We start from the raw sequence: 22,268 nt of genomic DNA, 5'->3' as shown, positions 1-22,268 counted from the left end.
GGTCATGGAGTCCAGCCCCCTGCCCAAAGCAGGACCAATCCCAACTCAATCAACCCAGCCAGGGCTTTGTCAAGCCAAGACTTAAAAACCTCTAAGATTCCACTACCTCCCTAGATAACCCATTCCAGTGCTTCACCACCCTCCTAGGGAAATAGTTTTTTCCTAATATCCCACCCAGACCTCCCCCTGCAACTTGAGACCATTGCTCCTTGTTCTGTCATCTGTCACCACTGAGAACAGCCTCTCTCCATCCTCTGGAACCCCCCCTTCAGGAAGTTGAAGGCTGCTATCAAATCCCCCCTCACTTTTCTCTTCTTCAGAGTAAATAATCCCAAATCCCTCAGCCTCTCCTCATAGGTCAAGTGCTCCAGCCTCCTAATCATTTTTTCTGCCCTACGCTGGACCCTCTCCAATGTGTCCACATCCTTTCTGTAGTGGGGGACCCAGAACTGGACACAATACTCCAGATGTGACCTCACCAGAGCCGAATAAAGGGGAATAATCACTTCTCTAGATCTGCTGGCAATGCTCTTCCTAATGCACCCTAATATGCCATTAGCCTTCTTGGCTACAAGGGCACAAGGTTAACTGGTTTCAGTTTAATTACCCAAATTATACAAGTGATCAGACTACGAGTGTGTCTCACAGCAAAGAAAACCCCACAGCTCTTCCACGCCAAATGACTCAAATCTTCCAGGATTCTGGCTGTGTAAACTTCTGGGCTTAGGGTGGAGGACAAACCCTGGGATACTCCCACCCAGTTCCCATAGCCCAGACCCTAGCCCGAGTCTGGAATTCTACCCAGCAAAGAAACAGCCCCCAGCCCAAGCCCCACAGGCAAGGTTCCCTCTAAGCAGTTCAGCAGCAGAGAGCCTGGCTCACAGATTTTTTTCTTTGCTGTGTACATAAGTAACCTAATGGTGGCTTCTGGCTTTACTAGGACTATGAAGATACCACATCTATAGCACATATAAATGCCCAGGTCCTAGCATATCTACTTTGAAGGAACTTAAATGTTACACTGAAGGCACATCTACATTATGTGGAAGATCAATGCTGCCACGATCAATCTTCCGGTATTCAATTTAGCGGGTCTAAGATAGACCCGCTAAATAGAACTCAGAGGGCACCCTCATCTGCACTGGTACTCCTGCTCCCACTGTTTGGACCATGCAGAAGCATGATGTAAGATACATCTACTTCAGCGACATAATTTACATAGCTGGAGTTGCACATCTTACTTTAACCCTCCAATGTAGTGTAGACCAACTCTATGTGTTTACTTGCTCCTGTGCAAAGCATTATCTCCTCGCTGTCTCCTGCTGTAGCTCTCTTTAGACTCCGCCCAAAGCAGGTTATCCTGCTGATGGATGATGATGCCAGCAGAGATCTCTCTGTATCCATGCCCAGCAATTACGTACTGTTTTCCCCCTTATTGGCATGAGGTGGTAGTCATTGTTGTTTTTCTTTCCTCTCATCTAGGCAATCAACAATTTCCCCCTCACCAGCAGAGCATTTGGTGTACAGAGAAATAAACCACGTCAACAGCGATAACGGCTAGCTGAACAAATTGGGCCATCAAAGGTCACCAGTGCAACAGAGTCTTTGTGCTATCCTCTTCCTTTGTGCAACCCTTTATGCCAGCAAACACTCCAACGAGTTTCTCTGTTTAAGTCCAAAACCCCTGAAATCTGTCTCTTTCTGGAGCAATTTATACCGTTTTGCCCATGCAGAGCTCATTGAAGGATCAGGGCCAGGAAAGGGGAAGAATGTTGACACAATAAGATGATACAGACTTAACATAACGGAGTAAGAAGATTGTCATTAGCAACAAGAAAAAACAATTGTGTTTAAAAGATTTTGCTAAGAGAACATCAAAGTAGCAAGGAAATATCGTTTGTGCCTCTTTACATTTCCTGTTATACATTTCTACATCTTCTCTTAAGCTGTTGAAAGGCCTTAACTTTAGAGGCCTGCAAAACCACAGAGACCTGCGTTATAACGACAGGTACCCACATCTGTCAATGTGGATGCGGTGACTGGGGCTCATTTTTTGAAGATACAGATATGGATGCGGCTACAAATGTTGTGCGCTCATGGAGCTTCCCGTATCTTCCACTGCCAATAGGAGACAGGGCAGTTGTGAGTTTATTTATCACAAATTTTAGAAGGGCTCTTGCATGTTTCCGTTCATTTTCCCGTGCTCCGTCGCCTTCATTTCGAGCAGCTGCAGCACAGTTGAAAACATGAATTCAAAGTATTCCCTGTCTGCACTAGTGCACTGAAGAACAAAGCCTCCTTCTAAATATACATACACAGGGGCAAGGTCAGTCCTACTCCTGGTCCCAGACCCCCGTTCAGTCCTCAATCTCACAGTCCACGTACTGCAGCACAGATCTCGTTTGGGCTTCTGTCCCTTGGGGCAGGCGCCCTCTGGCAAGCCTGGGCGGAGTAAACAGTCCTCCCCAGCTACCAGCTGAACTCTCAGGCTACCTGGGAAGGGATCCCAAACGCTCCTTCTTGGTGCTCCTCACCCCCCTTGCTGTCTCTGGCAACGTCACGTTCTCCCTCCGTTTTTCTGACTCTCTCCTTATCTGGGATGCTCTGTCTCACTCCAGCTTCCCCTCCCACTCTTTCCCCTTCCCCCGGAGGGGGGAGGCTTTTTAAAAAGGCCTGGTGGCAGCCCGAAGTGAGATCAGCCGGCCCTAACTGATTTATAGCAGCCCCATCGCCACTGCTCCTACTCCGCCCATGATAACTCCAGGTCAGCTGCACCGGGCTCCTCTGAAGTAACCCGTTCTTGATTAGCCTGGGCCACTTCTGTTTTCTAGCGCTGCCTCTCTCCCCTTCTAAACTAGCCCTCTGGCCTGACCTTGTCACAATATATACACACACAACACGGGCGGCGGGAACGCGAGGCGGGGGGAAACTTTGCCTTCCCAACCCACCAGCTTGGCCATGCCCACACTCTGCACATAGAACACCTTCTGTAGGCGAACTGGGGTCAGAGTGTTGCTGCCCTCAGGAACCCACCCTCCCTGTAGTCTAGAGCCAGGGAGGCGGAGTCTGCATGCCGCCCACCCTCCCCGTGGTGGTTTGGGGGGGGAGTAGCAGCTTTGGTTCCTGTGGGGAGCAGGGCAGAAGGGGCAGGACTGGGGACTTGCCTCCCCCAGCCTTACCTTCACCCACCACCCATGCCACACAAGCTATTATTCAGAATAGAACATATCGTAGCTGAGTAAGAATGAACGGTAAATAAACCCATAATGCAGAATTTGTACAACAGATTTAACAAAACAGGATGGCACTACACAGAGCCTCAGGGTTGATGGTGTGTTATTAATATAGGGCCAAACCAGTTAAGTTTAATAGTGGGACAATTAATTACTCTTGGGCTGTGTCCAGACTCAGGGGTTTTTTCGGAAAAAGTAGCCTTTTTCCGGAAAAACTTCACCTGCGTCTAGACTGCAGCCGCAGTCTTTCGAAATTAAATCGAACGAACGCAGCTTTTCTTTCGACGGCGGTAAACCTCATTTCACGAGGAAAAACGCCTTCTTTCGAAAGTGCTCTTTCGAAAGAAGGCGTTCTTGAATGTAAATTGGGCTTCTTCGAAAAAGAGCATCCAGACTCACTGGGTGCTTTCTTTCGAAAAAGCGGCTTGCTTTTTCGAAAGTTCCGCGTGCAGTCTAGACGCTCTCTTTCGAAAGAGGCTTGCAGTCTAGACATAGCCCCCTTCTTGAAAGAAAGCAATTGCACAGCTTGCATGCGTTCAGTACTAAAAGCAACAGCAGGTAACGCTGACTGTGAGCTGCCCCAATGCTATGGTAGTTAGGGGCCATGCAAATATCATAAATGAGCTAGAAAGTAGTAAAGCAGCGGAGGAAAATGATGAAGTTGGAATAACTAGAGATGAAACGTAACACAAAATTCAAATGCAGATCTGAATTTCAAAGTCATGGGGTGAAGGATCTGGGCCAGTGATGGGAAACTAGGCTAGAGAGTGGGTCGCATGAGTAGCCCTCTTTCACCTCAGAGGCCCACAAGATTGTCATACCCAAAACGGTCTCCTGGGACAGTTTGCTACCTGCTCTGCATGCCTAGACTTTGCAGAGGGTATCGACTGAACCGTAGCAGCGCTGTGATTGGCTGCAGAGGGAGCGCCCGGCTCTCGCAGTCAACGTTGTGTGCAATCAGCACCCACCACACTTCACGTGCTCTTGTTTTAGGTGCGTGTCACTTTAGTAATACTGGTAGGAAAAAACCTCTCTGGAACGAAACCAGCAGAATCTGACAACCCTGCTCATAGAAAATGGTAAAGAAAATGTCTCGCAGGCCGCACGCAGAGCCCTGATGGGTCGCATGTGGCCCTTAGCCGCAGGTTGCCCACCACCGATCTAGGCTTTTGGGAAAGTCGCCAGACCTTAAATTAAGATGTTGATGTAGACTCCGAACATCCCAGAGTGACAGGGATGTACAGTACATCTGACGTACAGTAACACCAAACTTCCAAAACGGTAAGACTATTTATTACTACAGGAGACCGTTCCGGGTGGACTAACAGAGTGCATTGAGACAATGAAGAGGATCCCTAAGATTTAAAATTGTGGTTTTTATACCACTGTCGAAGATTGTCATAATGCCCCCCCAAAGGAGAAGAGCTTAGTAGTGCCTGTCCTTCTGAGGAATTTATATATAGCTCCAGTTACCATAGAACCTAACCTGCTCAGTGCTTAAGGGGAAGAATGTATACTTAGGTTTTCATCTTACAATAAACTCTACCTGGGTACAATAAACTCTACCTGGGTACAGAGTTCTGCTGGCATGGGGACATTTTCAGGATTAAGGCCCATTCAGCAAAGCACTTAAGCAATTGCTACAGTTCCACTGAAGTCAATAGGATTTATGCAATTAGTACCCAATTCAACCATGTCCTTAAATACATGCTTAAGTCCTACTGATTTCAATCACACTCCAGCACATGCCTAAGTGCTTTGTTGAATCAGGGCCTAAAAGCAGAAGTGATAATTATGGGATAATCAGACTCTATAGTAAAGCGCTGAAATTCTTTAGAAAGTATGCAGTTCCTTTCTCTCGGGGTATTGATCCTTGGAAGATTGTCACAAAGCTGTCCCAAGAAATGATAATTTCCTGCTGAAGCATAGTGTTTAGCTCTTTGGGTGGCCAAATTACAGGATTCTTATTTTTATTCAGTATTTATTTGAAGGAACTGTACAAGAGAAAGGTCGGATGCTGGCAGTGCTTTAAAACCTGCTGGTGCTCTGTAAACACGTTAGCTCCAGAGAGATTTTCATATCGCTTCTGGAAATTATATAAAGGATCACTGAGACTGAACAACTGAAAACAGCTATGTAGATTTCAGTTCCTTGTTTTCCCTGGGCTTAACTCTATGCTTTCTTGCTCTTAACTGGAATACCTGGCAGGGTCAATTAACTATTTGGAATCTCATTTACATACAATCGTCATATTGACCATCCTACAGGGTCGATTATTGCCCTGGAGCAGCGATTGGCTACCTAGACCAATAAGTAGGTCACATGAGTGGCCCTCTTTCATCTCAATGGGCTCAAGATTGTCATAATCAAGACAGTCTCCTGGGATGGGGTAGTTTTGCTAACAGCATTTGCATACCTAGAATGTTCAGGGTGTGCAGATGGCACTGTAGCAGCGCTGTGATTGGCTGCTGAGGGAGCGCACGGCATCCAATGTTGTGCGCAACCAGCACTCTCTTCACTTCACAGCCCCTTGCTTTGCAGTGTGTCACTGTAGTAATACCCAGTCCCATAGGGAAAAAATGACACCGACAAAAACCAGCGGAATCTGACAACCCTCCGTGTGAGCAACGATAAACATACTGTATCGTGGGCCACACACAGAACCCCGATGGGCCTCACGTTGCCCTCCACTGCCCTGGAGGATGTCATACTTGCCAAAAAAAAAAAACCAACTAATATGAAAAAGGCATTTCTCTTAAATTACAGTTTTTAGAAGGAGACAAAACAGCATATGTAACAAGGCATTCTATAAAATGGGTCAGTGAGTATCAACACACACACACACACACCCCAATCTGATATTTTATAGCATCTTTCGTCTAGATAGCGCCTCTGAAAGCTAACAAGTGTATTGTTCAAGGCCTGCTCCATACTCACAGAAAGAAACCTTCCCCACACGCTGCCATCATTACTCAAGTCAATGGCAAAACACCAATTAACTTCAATGAGAGACACCGTGCCCATCTGCTGTCCCAAAATGAAGCCAGTGGAATTATTTGCATGGACAAGAACTAGTTACCTTAGTAGGGTTTGGGAAGACCAAATAGCCATTTAAACGTGTTCATCCAACACCTCTAGTGTCTCCACATGCAGGTGGAATGGAGGTAGAAATAGAATTACCTTCGCTGGATTTTGGCCAGGACGCCAAGGGCATCACATCACTCAACTGTTCCTCATTTCAAGGAAAGTCATTCACCTGAGCCCTAAGATTACACCTACAGTCCAAACAGCCCTCCTTCCCCTTGCTCGTTGCTGAAAGCAGCTGATATCAGAAGCAAAGGGTCATTAAGCACGGCAACAAAGCCGTGTACGCTAGAGAAGCGGATCTCATGGTATGTTAAAGGTTTTGCATTAATACTTTTTGTGCGGCTGCACATGCATGCACAAACGCTCACGCCTCATTTTTGGTCTTGCCACACATTTATGTCCCACCTTTCTTGATGCTGAGGGCACCGGTCCACCTTACTCTTGTAAAAAAAATACCATAGGAGTCTTAACGACCATAAGTGATCGTGTCTTCTGTTTCAGCCTGTCCTGAAAGGTAGGCGGCCAGATTCTCTTAATTACATCTGTGAAAATCTGGGGCCACTCCATTGTATGAATGTCGTCAGATACCACGAAAGCTCTTGAAGGCAGAGAGACAGAGAGATCAAATCAGAGTCTGACCCCAAACCACCACTTAACATCACCTTGGGGCACTAGTTAACTGCTAGCTCAGGAGACAAGAGTGACAACTAATAAATCACCCAATGCCATGCCCTGGAATATCTTCAGTGTTCCTTGGAGGTTTTCCATTTATGCTGGTAGGATCACAGCACAAAGCGTTATGGCTGAAGGCAATGAATGACATGAATCCTAAACCTCAGATCCAGACTACATAGTACTGTCACTTCTAATGAAAAGGGGAGGTATAATGTGTATATGCTACAGCCATGAGACCAGGCTTAATGACAGTATGCAATGCAGATTTTAAGGTTCTCTTCCATTATGCTGTAAAAAGTCATGTGCAATTATGCCCACATAGGGCGCATAAATAGAAATTAAGTTCAGTGAATGAAAGAGCAGTTTTAAAACTACCGTCATTATTTCTGTACATTTTTCATGCCATACCCACGGACTTTTGATTCAAAAGACTAAATCCACAGTGTGATTTTGATTACTATTGTTTAGCATCTTTATTCTAAGCCACATTTTAATCCTTTAAGCCTTTTAGCAAAGCAGGATGCATTTAATTGCAAGTAGTAATGTAAACTGGAGTGGTTCTATTGCATCACATTAATGACAGTGCAAGACCTGTTATGTAACTGCCTGTGTTTTCTACAGTTCCTTGCTTACTTTTGCTTAGAGTACAAAGTAAAATTCACAGATCCAAAGTATAATCGGGGGTATCTACCTTCAGAAAGTCTCCCTATAGATATCAGTTCCTCCAGTTAATATCCCAGCTAAATGCATTTTATTGCACTGCTTACGATACAAAATAGACTTGGCATTATTTATACTATCCATACAATCATTGCTTTAGAAGCCACAACCCAATCCCACTGAATAAAACATTCTAAAATACATTCCATATCCCCATGATGTATTTTAAAAGTTCCCATTTTCTTTTATATCGATTAACAGATTGTCATCCACATTTCCTGCAGACTCAATAATGTTGTTTGTGCAGAAATTGGCTAAAATGATGCACCCTAGCATTGCTAATGCAAACAATTTTTACATGAGCATTATTTTTTTAATTTACAAGTCACTGTTGAAGATGAAACCTGAATAGTAACTAGGTGCTATTATCTTGCCATGCGTTAAGCAATGTTTTCATCTGCCTTAACAATCAGATCATTTGGGGAAGAGAGGAGGAAGGATTTTGCTTTGCACTACAAGTTAAAGGGGGAGGTTTTCTGGAGATTGACACAGAAGCGGACCAGCTATTCAAAAGTATTAAGACTGAGTTTGCATTGGTTCTGTTGAAGTAAAGGCTGGAACTGACCACAGGATAGAGAGAGAGAGAGAGAGAGAGAGAGAGAGAGAGTGTGTGTGTGTGTGTGAGAGAGAGAGAGAGAATATGTCAACTGCAACAGCATAAATCTGAACCACATTATGATTGGACTAAGATGTTGACGTGCTGGAGGGGGAGAGAGAGATTATAACTTTGCCCAGTGTAAAATAAGAGAAAGAGAGAAAACAGAGTTCTCTATAAAAATAAGAGTAGCTTATGCAACTAATATTTTTAAATAGAATACAGTTTTTGCAGTGTATGTTGCAGGCTAGACATTCCATAATGTATCTAGGTTCTATAATGCCCTGTGCTATAATGTAATTCATCTGCATAAAGAAGCATATCTTATTACAAGCCTTCTTATTACACTACTGAAGTTACTGGGAGACTGTTAGTAACAATCAGACGGGATCCCATAGGATCCTTGCAACACAGAGCTGACTGTAAAAGGTCTGATCCTGTTGTCCTTACTGCAAGCGGATATTTTGCATGAGGAAAATCTGGCCTACAAGTACCATCACTGAGATCCATGTACAGTGTGATTCGAATTTTGCCTTGACTTACATCCCGTGCTACATCACTGATGTCAGGACAAGATTTGGCTCTATAGGTGCAGTGCATATGCCAAGGAAAGAGCACAGGATCTAGAATGAGTTTGAAAACTTGACTAAGGGTAAATCTGTCACATCAAAACTTCTCCTGCCATACACATGAAGTAATAAGTTGCCTTACCTTTCATAGAATTTTCACAGAAATATAAAGTAAAGCACCTGGACCTATCTTTTTAAAATGAAAACTTTCAGAGTGCTCACCTAATGGACTTTATATTGCAGGTGGCCAGTATATCTAAAATGTAGACCTTCCATTGGCTATTGTATGAGACTGGAACATAAATTCTTTCAAGTCAAGGAAGCATACATCAGTATGAATGCAGTAAAAGCATAGCCAATGTGACCTAAATGTTATCCCTAAAAGGAAGACTCATTGCAAAACAATCCTGGGGAAGGGAGATTAAGAGACTTTTTTATTTGTATTAAGATCTCATATAACTGCAGATAATTTAGCTTATATGGTTCTTTTGTCAATCTGATGTCAGTTGCCTACATGAAGTAAGCAATCTAGTCGAATCCATAACCAATCACATCTAGTACATCTGTTTTACAGCAAACAGAGAAATCTCATTTCCAATTACAGCAGGATTTTTTAATAGCCTGGCAAGCACAATAAATATAATATGGCATGTTCCTTCTTTTTTAATACAGATATAGATTATATTGATATGGATAATTTAGACAAATGGCACCTTGGACAGCTTTTCACAATGGTTTGGGGTCTACTATATTTTTCTCATTAATGCATCGAGTATCCTGAATTTCAAAACACAAATGACCATCATCACACTAAAATGGTGCAATCCACCACTGTGCACAAGTAAGAATTGAAACACTTAGCTAATACTCGGTACATCTAAACTACAGAGCTCTTCTGGGATACCGGAGGTAAAAAAAATTCAGAAAAGCAAATGCGTTTTTTTGGCATCTCTGTAAACCTCTTTTTACGAAGAAGGGATGTGCCGAAGGAGGGTTTTTTTTCAACATTCGACTCCAGATAAACAGGCCAAATGTTGGAAAAAGCCTCTTTCGGAAGAAAAGCAGAAAAAGATACGCAAATTGCAGTTCACAATTTGCGTATCTTTCCCCAACTTTTCTTTGAGTGTAGACACAGCCACTAAGAAAGATGCAGCTTCCACATGCTGAGAAACGTTAGCAGCAACTTCTTCGAATGGAAGAAGTTTGAGCTGCTTATCAGTATCAGGAGAAATGGTACTGCCTAAATACCAAAATAAAAATCAAGAAAGCTAAGACAGAGGCTTTCTTGAAAGTATTCCTTTTGCGTTTTTAGTAGACAAATCAGGATGCAATCACTACAAATTATCTTCTCAATTCGGTGACGGAAATGATATTTAAGATAAAATGAACCAACATATGCTTAAATACATGAAAGCTATTAATATACGTGTGCATGTGCCAAATAAGATCATCGCCTTTTGATTACTGTCATTAAGGTTAGGGGACATTATGGACCAAATTCATCCATGATGTGACTTCCCTGACTTCCATGGACTAATTAAATGGCAAATCATACCTCTTTGTTTTCAGATTCTCTCCACACAGCTACTTATATACCTACAATTGTTGTGTATTACATCCCGAACAATCATATGTCTTCCTTCTTGGGGCTGTTTGGAAATACAACAAACACTAGCTGGACACTGTTAAATGAGCATGCATGTGCACCAGTGCACAGGTATATCACAGACACAGTTTATTACACATGTAGCTATGCAGGGGGTGTCTCTGTCTTTCTACGTTTCCTTCACCCTATGCCACAGCTAGCGGAACCTTTCACTGTGTTAAGGTCTGTACAGCCTCCTCTCTCCCACAGCAGCACTGACCTACTGCATGGAGCCGCCTCTCCTCCACCAGGTGCAGTACGACCTGTGGCTCCTCATCTAAATTAAGTTACCAAGTTCTAATTGTGCCCAGCATCCCCCAAAGCCCAGTCCGATACAAAGCGCCAAGCAGCCACTTCCCCTCCTCCCACCTGCCACCACATGGGCAGCAGCCCAGCCCTGCCCCACTGCGCTGTGTGCCCAGGTGGGGGGGGGATGTGGATCTCAGCCTTCTGTCGAGACGGGGCGGGAGGGGGGGAGAGCAGAGAAGCACATCCAAAACTAGCGGAAGGAGCTGCAGCCCTGCGCCCCCATCACTCACCAGATACCCCCCCCCCCTTTGAAACCAGCCAGTGCAAAATCTTCAAGCCTGCAACCTCTCTGCACCTCATTAGCCGCCTGCCAAGCATCCCGATGGCCAGGATAGGACCACTTTCTGGGCATGGTTAATACTAGCTGAGGGAGATGTGTGTATTCCATGGAGACACACATACAGGATTGTGTGTTAGAACACACAGAGGATTGTGTGCAAACAGACACACACACAGGGGACTGTGTGTAAGCACACACACAGAGGATTGTGAGTAAGCACACACATACAGGGGATTGTGTATTAGTGCGCATACACACGGGGGATTGTGAGTAAGCACACACACACAGGGGATTGTGTATTAGTGCGCATACACACGGGGGATTGTGAGTAAGCACACACATACAGGGGATTGTGTATTAGTGCGCATACACACGGGGGATTGTGTGTAAGCGCACACACACACACACACACGGGATTGTGTGTAAGCACACACACGGGATTGTGTGTAAACGTGCGCGCGCACACACACACACGGGGTTGTGTGTAAGCGCGCACACACACACACACACACACGGGATTGTGTGTAAACGCGCACACACACACACACACACACACACACGGGATTGTGTGTAAACGCGCACACACACACACACACACACACACACGGGATTGTGTGTAAACGCGCACACACACACACACACGGGATTGTGTGTAAACGCGCACACACACACACACACACACACACACGGGATTGTGTGTAAACGCGCACACACACACACACACACGGGATTGTGTGTAAACGCGCACACACACACACACACACACACACACGGGATTGTGTGTAAACGCGCGCGCACACACACACACACCAACACACACACGGGATTGTGTGTAAACGCGCGCGCACACACACACACACATACACACACACGGGATTGTGTGTAAACGCGCGCACACACACACACACACACACACACACGGGATTGTGTGTAAACGCGCGCCACACACACACGCACACACACACACACACACACACACGCTCCCTTTCCGAAAAAGGTCTTGGCGGAGCCCACCCATGCACCTCGCAGCAATCGCAGACGATGGTCCCCAGCCGCCAGCGCAACCCCCACACCCGCCGCCGCTTCCCACTGGGGGGTTTCCAACACCGCCCGCAGCCCCCCCCCCCCCCGGGCTGGCGGATCGCCGGGGCCAGGGCTGCATCGCAAGCGGGGGGGACCGACGCCCGGCAGCGGCCCCGGCACTCACCTTCCACGCAGGCGGCTCCGCGGCTACAGGTTCGCTCCCCCGAGCCGGGCTCCGGGTTTAGCGCTCCCCGCCCCCGCGGCGGGCTCCCCGGCCGCGCTGGCAGCGGGCAGCGAACATGCAGCCCGAGGGGCGCGGGGCTGCGGGCTCCCGGCGCGCTCCGGCGAAGCCCCGAGTCCGGGCTGCCAGGGGGCAGGGCGGGACGCGCCTGCGGGCGGAGTTGGTCTCAGTCCCCGGGAGCGGGACGAGCCAGCCCCCGCTCAGTCCATGTGCGCCCCGGCGCGCTCAGTGCCCCGCAGCGCCCGGGACTCTCCATCGAGCCGCTGCGCGCCTCCGCCAGCCCATGGCCAAGTCCCAGCGCCCGCCCCGGCCCTGCCTGGCTCCCCGCCGGCCGGGAGCCGCCCCCTGCTCCTGGCTCCGCACCTGGGCGCAGCCGGCGCCGCTTTGCCCTGCCCCGCTCTGCAGCCAAGAAGCGCCTGGCCTCCGCGCCAGCGCGCACACGCAGAGCCGGCAGCGAGCGCCAGCAACCTCGCCCCCTAATGAGAAGCTGCCCACGTAAAACTCCTGCACGCTGGAGCCGCTTCATATTGGACACCTTGCACCAGGGCCCGGAGTAACCCTTTCCTGCCCACGGGGGCACCCTCTGCCCCCCGGGCTGTGCAGGGGCAGGAGGCAGGGCAAGACGGGGAGAGGGGCCTGGGAGCAGAGCCACAGCGGGAGTGGGGGGCAGAGGCTAGAGGAGGGATGGGGGGCACATTTGGACAGGGGAGATGGAGAGCTGACAGGAGGGGGGAGCCTGAGGGAGCATCCCAGGAGAAAGCAATGTGGGACCCCAAGAGAGGGGAGGGTGTAGCAAACACTGGGGAGAGCACCAAGGGGACAGACTCTGAGCACTTCTCAGTGGTGGCCTGGGAACCCAACGCGGGTCCTAGCCCGTCTTCCCTGTGAGCTCTGCTCTTGCGCGGCCGCTCAAGAGAGATTCCAAGTAGGGGTGTAAAAATCGTTGAACAACGTAACCGTGTAACCGCTAAAAGTGGTGACATGCCCTGCGAGCTCACATAAGCTTTACACTGCAGAGCCCTCAGCGAAGCCGGCCCGTGAGCAGGCCCAGCAAGGGCTGCCGGCCTCGCTTGCGGGGAGCCAGTGTGTAACCTGTGGCAGGGAGACCCAATGCTCCACCTGCTCCAGTCCCAACAGGTTAACCGGAACCGGTAAACCTCACTCTAAAGGTGAGGATTACCTGTTAACCATTCACATCCCTAATTCACATGCCTCCCAACTGACTAGCAGAGGGTCCACTGCTAGTTTTCCTGGTGGTACACATCCACACATTCCTTCAGTGCACATACAAATTTATTCCACACATGGATGGAAAGATCAGAGGAAACATTGGTCCCAACCCGATTGTAATGTGGTTGCCAGAGCCAGCATTAGACTCACTGTACCCTGGGGCTGAAGCCAAAACCCAAAGGCTTCAACCCGCAACCCTCCTTCCCTTCTTTTCCCCCTTCCCCCTGCCAGTGACAGGGGGCTTAGAGCCCCACTTTACTTGGAGTGGCAGGTCCTGGGCTCCAGTAGTAATTTCTGTTGTTAGAAGGTGGTCACGGTGTAATGAAGTTTGAGAACTGCTGGGATAGAGAGTCCCGGGGAATAGAGAAGGAAGGAGAAGAGACACAAGAGGCACAAAATGAGCATAGGCAGAAAGCGTTACAGCCAGTGAAGAAAGTGACTCTGAATGAGACGGAAGGAGAAACTTATAGTCCAATTTTTAGGTTGCAGCTTTTCATCAACCCTCTTACTGGCTAGCAGCACAATTCACTGAACACGGTGCAAGGCCAATATGTAAAGAACTCATTCAAAGTCCCTTCCCCCTTGCAGGGTTCCAGAGCTACTGGCATTTTACACAGCAATGAAACAGCCTTGCAGTCTGAGCCCTGCAAGCCTGAGTTATCTTGTGGGGCAGCCACAGGTATCTCGTTGCTGTGCAGATAGATCATGTGGAACCTCAAGGTTGAACATGTTGCATATTTCACAACAAAGATATTATTTATCAAATATCTTAGGCATTTATATGGCCTCCTTTGCCACAGTATTGAGCAACTCACAATCTTAAATCTATTTAACCTCACAGAACCCATAGCAGGTAATATCTCCATTTTACGGATTGGGAATAGATGCACAGAGACTAAATGACTTGGCCAAGGTCATACAGTAAGTCTGTGGAGGAGGGAGGCCTGATTGTCCCTAGGTACCTTCCTTCCAGGTTGTGCCAGCTCTGTCCCCCATGGCTGGCAGGCCTTGAACCCTTAGCCTCATGCACTGGGGGGTAGGCACCTTATCCATTGTGTCACTGGAAGAGCCCCAACTGCCCTACCTTCAGGGGCCCCCTTATCCTCCCTACCTTCCAAGTGTGCCAGCTCTATCCCTTGGGAAGCTAATAGCAAGGTTTGCCTAGGGCAGGCAGGTCTCAAACCCGCAACGGCCTGCTCCTGAGGCATGTTCTTGATCCAGTGCCAGGGAGGTGTTCTGAGTCCCAAACTATCATTCAAACCACCAAATCATCTTCCCTGTCTTTAGCCCAACGACTCGCTCAACACGCGGGACACAAAGCCAAACACTGCATATTACTAATTGGTTGCAATTCTCAACACCCAGGTGCCAAATCATTTTGTTTCTGACCTACTATGAAAACCCACAGAGCTTCACAACAGCTCACAGAGGACATGTCTGATGGGCTGACGTAAGCGAGCGTCGCATCAGACACCAGCATTTGTTATAAACAAAAGAAAAACAGGCATTTCCGCCTGACTCCTGAATGACCAGTGTGTCTGTCTGTTACAGGACATACCTACCAGCTGCACCCTTACTTCTTGACAATATGCAGCGGTCTCTCTGTGTTTCAATACAGGCGGTATTGCTGAAGGCAAAGAAGGTAAGGGGTTGCCAAATGGTCATTAGTCACAGTTCCAATCAGGCAGGCTTTTCACAGTTCCAATCAGGCCAGATTCTCCACAGTTCTATGGCATGGGTCATGCAGGGACAGACCTGCCAGAGGATGCGGTGAAGGCTAGAACTTCAACAGGGTTCAAAAATGAGCTAGATACATTCCTGGAGGTGAGGTCCATCAATGGCTATTAGCCAGGATGGGTAGGAATGGTGTCCCTAGCCGCTGTTTGTCTGGAAGTGGGAGACGGGAGGGATCCCATGAGGATTACTTGTTGTGTTCCCTCCCTCTGGGGCAACTGGCATTGGCCACTGTGGGCAGACAGGCTACTGGGCTAGATGGACCTTTGGTCTGACCCAGTGTGACCGTTCTTATGTTCTTATCAAAGCTATCTTTTGTGCATCACAGTTATTAAGTGTCACCTTAAGCTGAAGACTTATGGCTTCCAAGCCACTTTAGATCAGCCAGAAGAGACCACTGATTTTTAACCAGATGAGATATCTGGGATACGTAGAGTTTCCTTTTCCCCTTCTCTCCTTCCCGTACTCACACAGCCTGGGAAGGAGGCTCTCTCTGTGTTTGAAGAGCATTGACATGGCCACTCGAATGTGACTGTGCAGCTGGTTTGCTTCCGCTTAGCCCTTTTGTTCTCCATGAAAGGTATTCCACATGGTGCTCCATTCTCTGGGACGGCAGGCATGGAGCTTGCTTGGGAATGCATCCTGTGCCACTCTCACTCCGAACTCCCATTGAGCGAGCAGTACGCAAGGAACGAGGGGAAGCTACAGTGTGATTAAATACAACAAAAGAATATTTAAACTGATACCTGGAGAACTGTTCTAACCAGCAGAACTGGGCCCTAGTCTCCAATGGAAGCTCCCTCTCTGAGCCAACTAGAACGGTGTGCATGGTATTCACTTTGACAATCGCATTAATATGAAGCACAGGCTGCGAGACCTCATGGGCCGTGCAGGAGCAAGGAGACTGTCTCACTCCTTTGTACAACACCTATGGGGCACAATCCAGCATTGCATGATCATTGCACATTTCCATGGCCAATGAAAACATGTCAGCTGTTGATCCATGAACGTAGCTGTCCCTGATGTCAATGGGAATGGAGCCAATAGATCATAGGTTGGCTACGTTTTCATTACACTTATACCAGTGTGGAGTTGAGATATGTTGTTTTTTCATCCCTTTGATTTTCCTTTCTAATTTGGTTCACTCTTAAAGGGATCAAGTCTGCTTTGCTTACATGTTACCTATCAATTTTAATACAACTACTGGAATAAGTAAAACAAGCAGGATTTGGCCCATTATCGTTCTATTCGATTCATATAACTTAATTCCCTCTTTAGGCTTATACTCCTCTCCCATAAATTACCAAAGATAGTAGCTAAATCCCTGCCACCTAGTAACAAAAGCATCTGCCTTGTGGCTTGAAAACAGCAATCTGAAAATGAGTGTTTTATTTTTTAAATTGTTCCGGGACCAGATTCCAATCTCTGCTACACCTGCATAACTCCAAAGTAACCCCACTCTCTCTGGATTTCAGACTACAAAAACAAAACCTGAATCTGGTCCTCGCTCTCTTTTACTCCGTGTCCTTCAAAACATATTATTGGCTCTATAAAACCTTGTGTTTTATAAGAATAAATAGCAATTACCAATTTTGTTCCTACATATGGATACATATGAAAGTTCTTTGTGTATAAAACAAGGCACAAGTACATGTGTGTTTTTCATTAAGGGATGGAAGTTTCATCACAAGTATGTCATGAGCAGTCTGTTTCTGCAAATAATACAGCGAGAGACACTATAATACCAATGTGACAAAGTAATACAGTGAAAAATTATTAAAGACAAAGAATGTTGTTGTCACAGACGGGTCTAGCTGCCGCTGGTAATTGGTGATAGTTGTCACTGTCAGCACTGAGCCATCGCTCTACTAACAAGTACATCATGGTTTGATGTAATTTGTCATAAACATGCTGCAGATCAACCAACACGCTTAATCAAACACTGCATCTCACCCAGATCAGAGCCAACAGCTCAGTAAGCCCACGACTAGAGTAGTGTTGTGGTGTGATTGGTTATTTTCATCTATGCCCAGCTTTTGAGCCGCACAATTCATGGTGAAGCGCAGACCAACCAACACTACGCATACAGAGCTATGAGCTATCATTTAACAAGTCTCCACAAGTTCCCAGGAACATACCAGCAGTATTTGTCACTCCAGATTAGATCATTGGTCAACCTGCGGCAGAACGAAGCCAATGTAAAATTTTAATAAGGACTGACTTTTAAAAAATATCTCCCTGTATGTAATGATTCTACCAACTCATCTGATCAAACTGTACAGTTCTTTACACAGTTGATTTTCCATTGAAATTAGCAGGAGTTTTGCTCAGATGAGGAAATTAAAACCAGAAAAGATCTACTAGGTCTGCCGAGGCTGTCAGCCTTACAGTGCAGAATTGTTCCCTACAGCAGCGGGAACAAAAATGTTCCCGGTCGTGGGGATCGCACATTGAAAAAGGTTGAGCGCAAGTGCCCAGCAGTATACTCAGTGCTCTTGTCCAGGGCTCCCTGGAAGCTGTGCACTTGTGCGGCCACTTGGGATAGATTCAAGTCCTGCCCGGCGGATTAGCAGAGCACCCACAACTAGGTCTTGTGTTTCTACTGGGGGCGCACATAAAAAAGTGTATTCCGCACCTGGATGGAAAAAAAATCGCACATGGAGGGAAAAGATTTGAGGGAACATTGCTGCTAATACTTCATACCTTAATAGTCTCTCAGTTGGGACACATTTTCTAACTTTCCCCCTCTATTTTCTTTTTGCCTAATTTCATCTCATTATTCCTAATTCCATCCCAGTGCACTATCCCAAATACCTGGATAGTTATAGCCTTCTAAAAATGGTTAATTATTCCAGAGGAAAATTGTTCTTAAGCATTCTCCTTTATGTCACTTCTCTATTGGATGATTTATTTTGAAGTTTAATCAGAAATTGTTAGAGCTAAATAGCTAGCTTTAATAATTAGCGAGTAGGTTCTGCTTGAGGATTTATGATCCTTCTGCGCAGTACTTATTGTGTGTGCCAACTCATGTAACTGATGTTGATTGATTAGGTATTTGCAATGGGGCAGAAGAGGAATCACATGAAAGATCGTTATTAGTTTAGGAAACAGTTCACAGAGCTTTTTTTGTGGGAAGAGAGATAAGGCAGACCTGGCCCAGCTTTTTAATAACCCAGTGCTGCTGCCCTTGCTCACACTGAAGAGTACACCTTCCACAAAGAGGGTTGATTGTGATTACTCAGAGAATAAGGTGCTACTCAGCAAAAGTAAGGGTTGCAACATCAGGCCTAAATTATCCAACTGCCACCTCACATAGAGTGTGTGTAGATGGCAGAGGGGATTCTTACTAAAAATGGGCCTGAGCTACAACATGTCTAGCAGATCCACATCCGGTTGCGTGTCAGGGACATATGGGTACAATCCAGGCCCACTGATGGGGGCAGGGGTAAAGGGAACAGTTGCATTGGGGCCTGACAATTCCCAACACAAAAACCCAAACAAGAACATTTACATGTAATTAAACCTGAGTTAGCAGGCACAGGCCAACCACAGGTGTTTGCTTGCAGTCTAGACACACCCTATAAGGAAATACATATTTGTGTGTGTGTATGTGTATATATATATACCGTATATGTACACACACACACACACACACACACACACACACAGAGGAGTTTTTCCTGTTATGAAAGATACCGCTGTATTTTAATGAGTCGCACATTCTAAATCTTGTGCTGCTTTTCATTTTAAATGTTTTGTTGAGGATGTGCTGATTTTTAGATTTCCCGACAGCAAGAGACTTTTTGGGGGGTGGAGGGGCGAAGCTCCATTCATATTTTATGTTAATGGGAAGATTTACTGTCAAGAGATCGCTTTTGAATTTGACACCTAGCTCCCAAGCATATCGGGATCTCTAAGACAGACAGGGATGGCTACTGACTATCTGGAATGCAACTGCTCTATGCACCAGTCTTTCAGAAAAGGAGTTTTAATCTAGGCTTCCTCCTCTCCCAGCAGTCAATTTTTGTGATTTTACAACTACACATGGCCTATTACAAAGTGCTATTGTAACCCACACACCTAGGCTACTTCTACACTACGAGTTTTGCCGGAAGAGGCAATGCAAATGAAGCACGGATTAACATTTTCTCACACTTCATTTGCATAATCTCTTCCAATTTGTTTTTGTTCAAGGGGTTTTTGCGCAAAAACAAGCAGTGTGAATGTTTATTTTTTGTGCAAAACCCCCCTTTTGTGCAAGATCAGGATACCTCCTTTTTTGAGGCATAAGGATCTTGCGCAAAAGGGGAGTTTTGTGCAAAAAGGAAACATTCACACTGCTTGTTTTTGCGCAAAAACCCCTTGAGCAAAAACAGATCGAAAGAGATTATGCAAATGAAGCACAAGACAATACTAATCTGCACTTCATTTGCATTGCCTCTTCCAGCAAAATTCGTAGTGTAGACGTAGCCCTAGTGTGGTTCACTGTCCCATGGAGTGGCACTTAGACCACTTACAGTAAGAGATAAGAACAAGGGAGTTCTACAGCCTATACTGTGAGTCAGGTGGCTTTATAGGACACGTTGTAGATGTTACCACACTAAGATCTAGAGGTCCCAGGTTCAAATCCCCCAGTGGTGGTTATGCACTCCAAACAAACAAACTAACTCAATAGACTAAAATAAAAATTTCAATATCTATCAGCTGTAGTGATTTCAGGTGCTTCTTGTAACAATATTAGGTAACAGTTTTTAAAATAGATGTGACAAACAGATAGTACCCTGCCAAGAAATACATCCGTCCCCTACTATCACAGAATTGTAGATATCATCAGAACCCAGAGACCAGGATCTCAATATATGGTATTGCTCACATGCATAAAATTAAGCATGGATGTAAGTGTTTGCAGCTGACCAGTGTGATTAAGACTGATTTGTCCTGTACTTATTGTGTGACATGCCCAGTCACAAACTGAAAATTTTACAGTCAATATCCATCAAGGAATTAGCTAATTTCAGAGTAGAATAATTGGAGGCAAAGGATTAATTTAATCAAAGTGCCTCAGTAATCAACCCCTGAAATTTACTGGAGAAAGAAAGAAAGAAAGAAAGAAAGAAAGAAAGAAAGAAAGAAAGAAAGAAAGAAAGAAAGAAAGAAAGAAAGAAAGAAAGAAAGAAAGAAAGAAAGAAAGATCCTGATTCAATGAAATCCTTCTAATATCAAATCAAAGCCAGAAAAAAATCTTCCTAAGTGCATTGTGACAGAGCTTAGCAGTGAAGAGGAAATGTACAGTCAGTACACAGTGTCCTTCATTCTTCCTGCCACCAAAGACAAAATCCCCATCTAGAAAATCCAGTGAAATAAATATATTTTATAACAACTGTATCTATTGTGCATTTCTCCAAAAAATGGAAGCAACTCTGAAGTCACCCAAGAACATATTTTTCCAAAATGCAAAAATATATAAAAATTATAGCCTGCAAACAGCTGAAACAGATGGTCTTCTGTGACTCCTCCACAGCTTCATGCAATTAATGTGAGTCAAACCATTTAAAAAAATAACGAAGAACTCATTTGGAGATTTCCAGCCTTCCAGGAATCCCTTTGGACTTCCCAGTTCCTGTTCAACATAAATGGGGCTGATCCAAACCCACTATTCAACTCGGAGCTAAATAAGCTCCCCTACCACAATAAAGACAACAACTACATGGATCCTCAGAAAAACTGGAGACAGTCCAGAGAAAAGCAACAAAAATGACCAGTATCAGAGTGGTAGCCGTGTTAGTCTGAATCTCCATAAACAACTAGAAGTCCTGTGGCACCTTATAGACTAACAAATTTATTGGAGCATACGCTTTCATGGGCAAAGATGCATCTGACAAACTGGGTCTTTGCCCACGAAAGTTTATGTTCCAATAAATCTGTTAGTCTATAAGGTGCCACAGGACTCCTCGTTGTTTATGCAGATTCAGACTAACACAGCTACCCCTCGGATACATTTCAGAATAACTTAGTCCATGTCTACACAGCAGGCAGTTATTGCTAAATAATGTCAAAATACTGTCAAGCTGGAGGACTTCTTACTCCGACTCTTGTAACCCTCATTGTACAAGGAGTAAGGGAAGTCAGAGGAAGAGTGATCTATTTCAGAATAAGCTACGCGATTGACGTAGCTCAACTTGTGTCACTTATTTCAAGGTAAGCCCTGCTGTGTAGACGCACCCTGAAAGAGGAATGATGACAGCTTTTATGATGACAGCTGTGATGATAGGCAAGAAGCATTGGAGTTGCAAGAAGCATTGGAGCATTGCAGCAAGTGACATTTAGGTTGAACATTAGGAAAAATGTTGGGGTGGTTAAACCCTGGAATAAATTGTCTAGGGAGGCTGTGGAATCTCCATAATTGGAGATTTTGAAGAGCAGGTTAGAAAAATGCCTGTTGGAGAGGGTCAAAATGGTGCTTGGCCCTTCCGTGAGTTCAGTGGATTGGACTTGATGATCTCTTCAGGTTCTTTCCAGTTCTATGATTCTATGAAAACAATGCAATATTCCAGCAGAGGACAGAGCTGTGAAACAAAGTGAGGAATTATGGAGACTTGGGAAATGGGTCAGAAATGGGAGGGAGCATGGGCTATAATCGGAGACATAAAGGAGGGAGAAGGCAGAACTGGGGGGCAAAATCAAATCAGTATCTCAGATGCCTGTGTACAAATGCAGGAACTATGGGGAATAAGCAGGAAGAACTTGAAGTGCTAGTAAATAAACCCAACCATGATATTGTTGGTATCACAGAGACTTGGTGGGATAATACGCATGACTGGAATATTGATATAGAGCTTGCTCAGGAAGGATAGGCAAGGAAAAAAGGGAGAAGGTGTTGCCTTATATATTAAAAATGAATACGCTTGGACTGAGGTGGAGATAGAC

General features: G+C 45.7%; 1 protein-coding gene and 1 long non-coding RNA gene across 4 annotated transcripts in view; one reads left to right on the top strand and one right to left on the bottom strand.

Annotated features, from left to right (window-relative positions):
- The window catches only part of CALN1 (calneuron 1), a 319,581-nt gene that overhangs the window by 268,924 nt on the left and 28,389 nt on the right, over nucleotides 1–22,268 (bottom strand). Inside the window, exon 1 of one of the 3 annotated variants that reach the window (XM_075905111.1) lies at nucleotides 12,741–12,818. The exons of 1 other annotated variant lie outside the window; for it this stretch is intronic. The gene's annotated coding sequence lies outside the window, so the exon portion shown is untranslated. Of the gene's footprint in view, nucleotides 1–12,320; nucleotides 12,715–12,740; nucleotides 12,819–22,268 lie in introns of those variants that run through there. One more of the 3 variants, XM_075905110.1, reaches the window with a different exon arrangement.
- On the top strand, nucleotides 12,246–16,217 carry LOC142819292 (uncharacterized). The gene is made up of 3 exons (XR_012897150.1): nucleotides 12,246–12,349; nucleotides 15,159–15,249; nucleotides 15,922–16,217. It is a non-coding gene; the product is annotated as an uncharacterized LOC142819292 (long non-coding RNA).

The sequence above is a fragment of the Pelodiscus sinensis genome, chromosome 21 (genome assembly GCF_049634645.1).
Source record: "Pelodiscus sinensis isolate JC-2024 chromosome 21, ASM4963464v1, whole genome shotgun sequence".
NCBI lineage: Eukaryota > Metazoa > Chordata > Testudines > Trionychidae > Pelodiscus > Pelodiscus sinensis.
The sequence above is the reverse complement of the archived record's forward strand: the minus strand, read 5'-3'. Positions and strand labels throughout refer to the sequence as shown.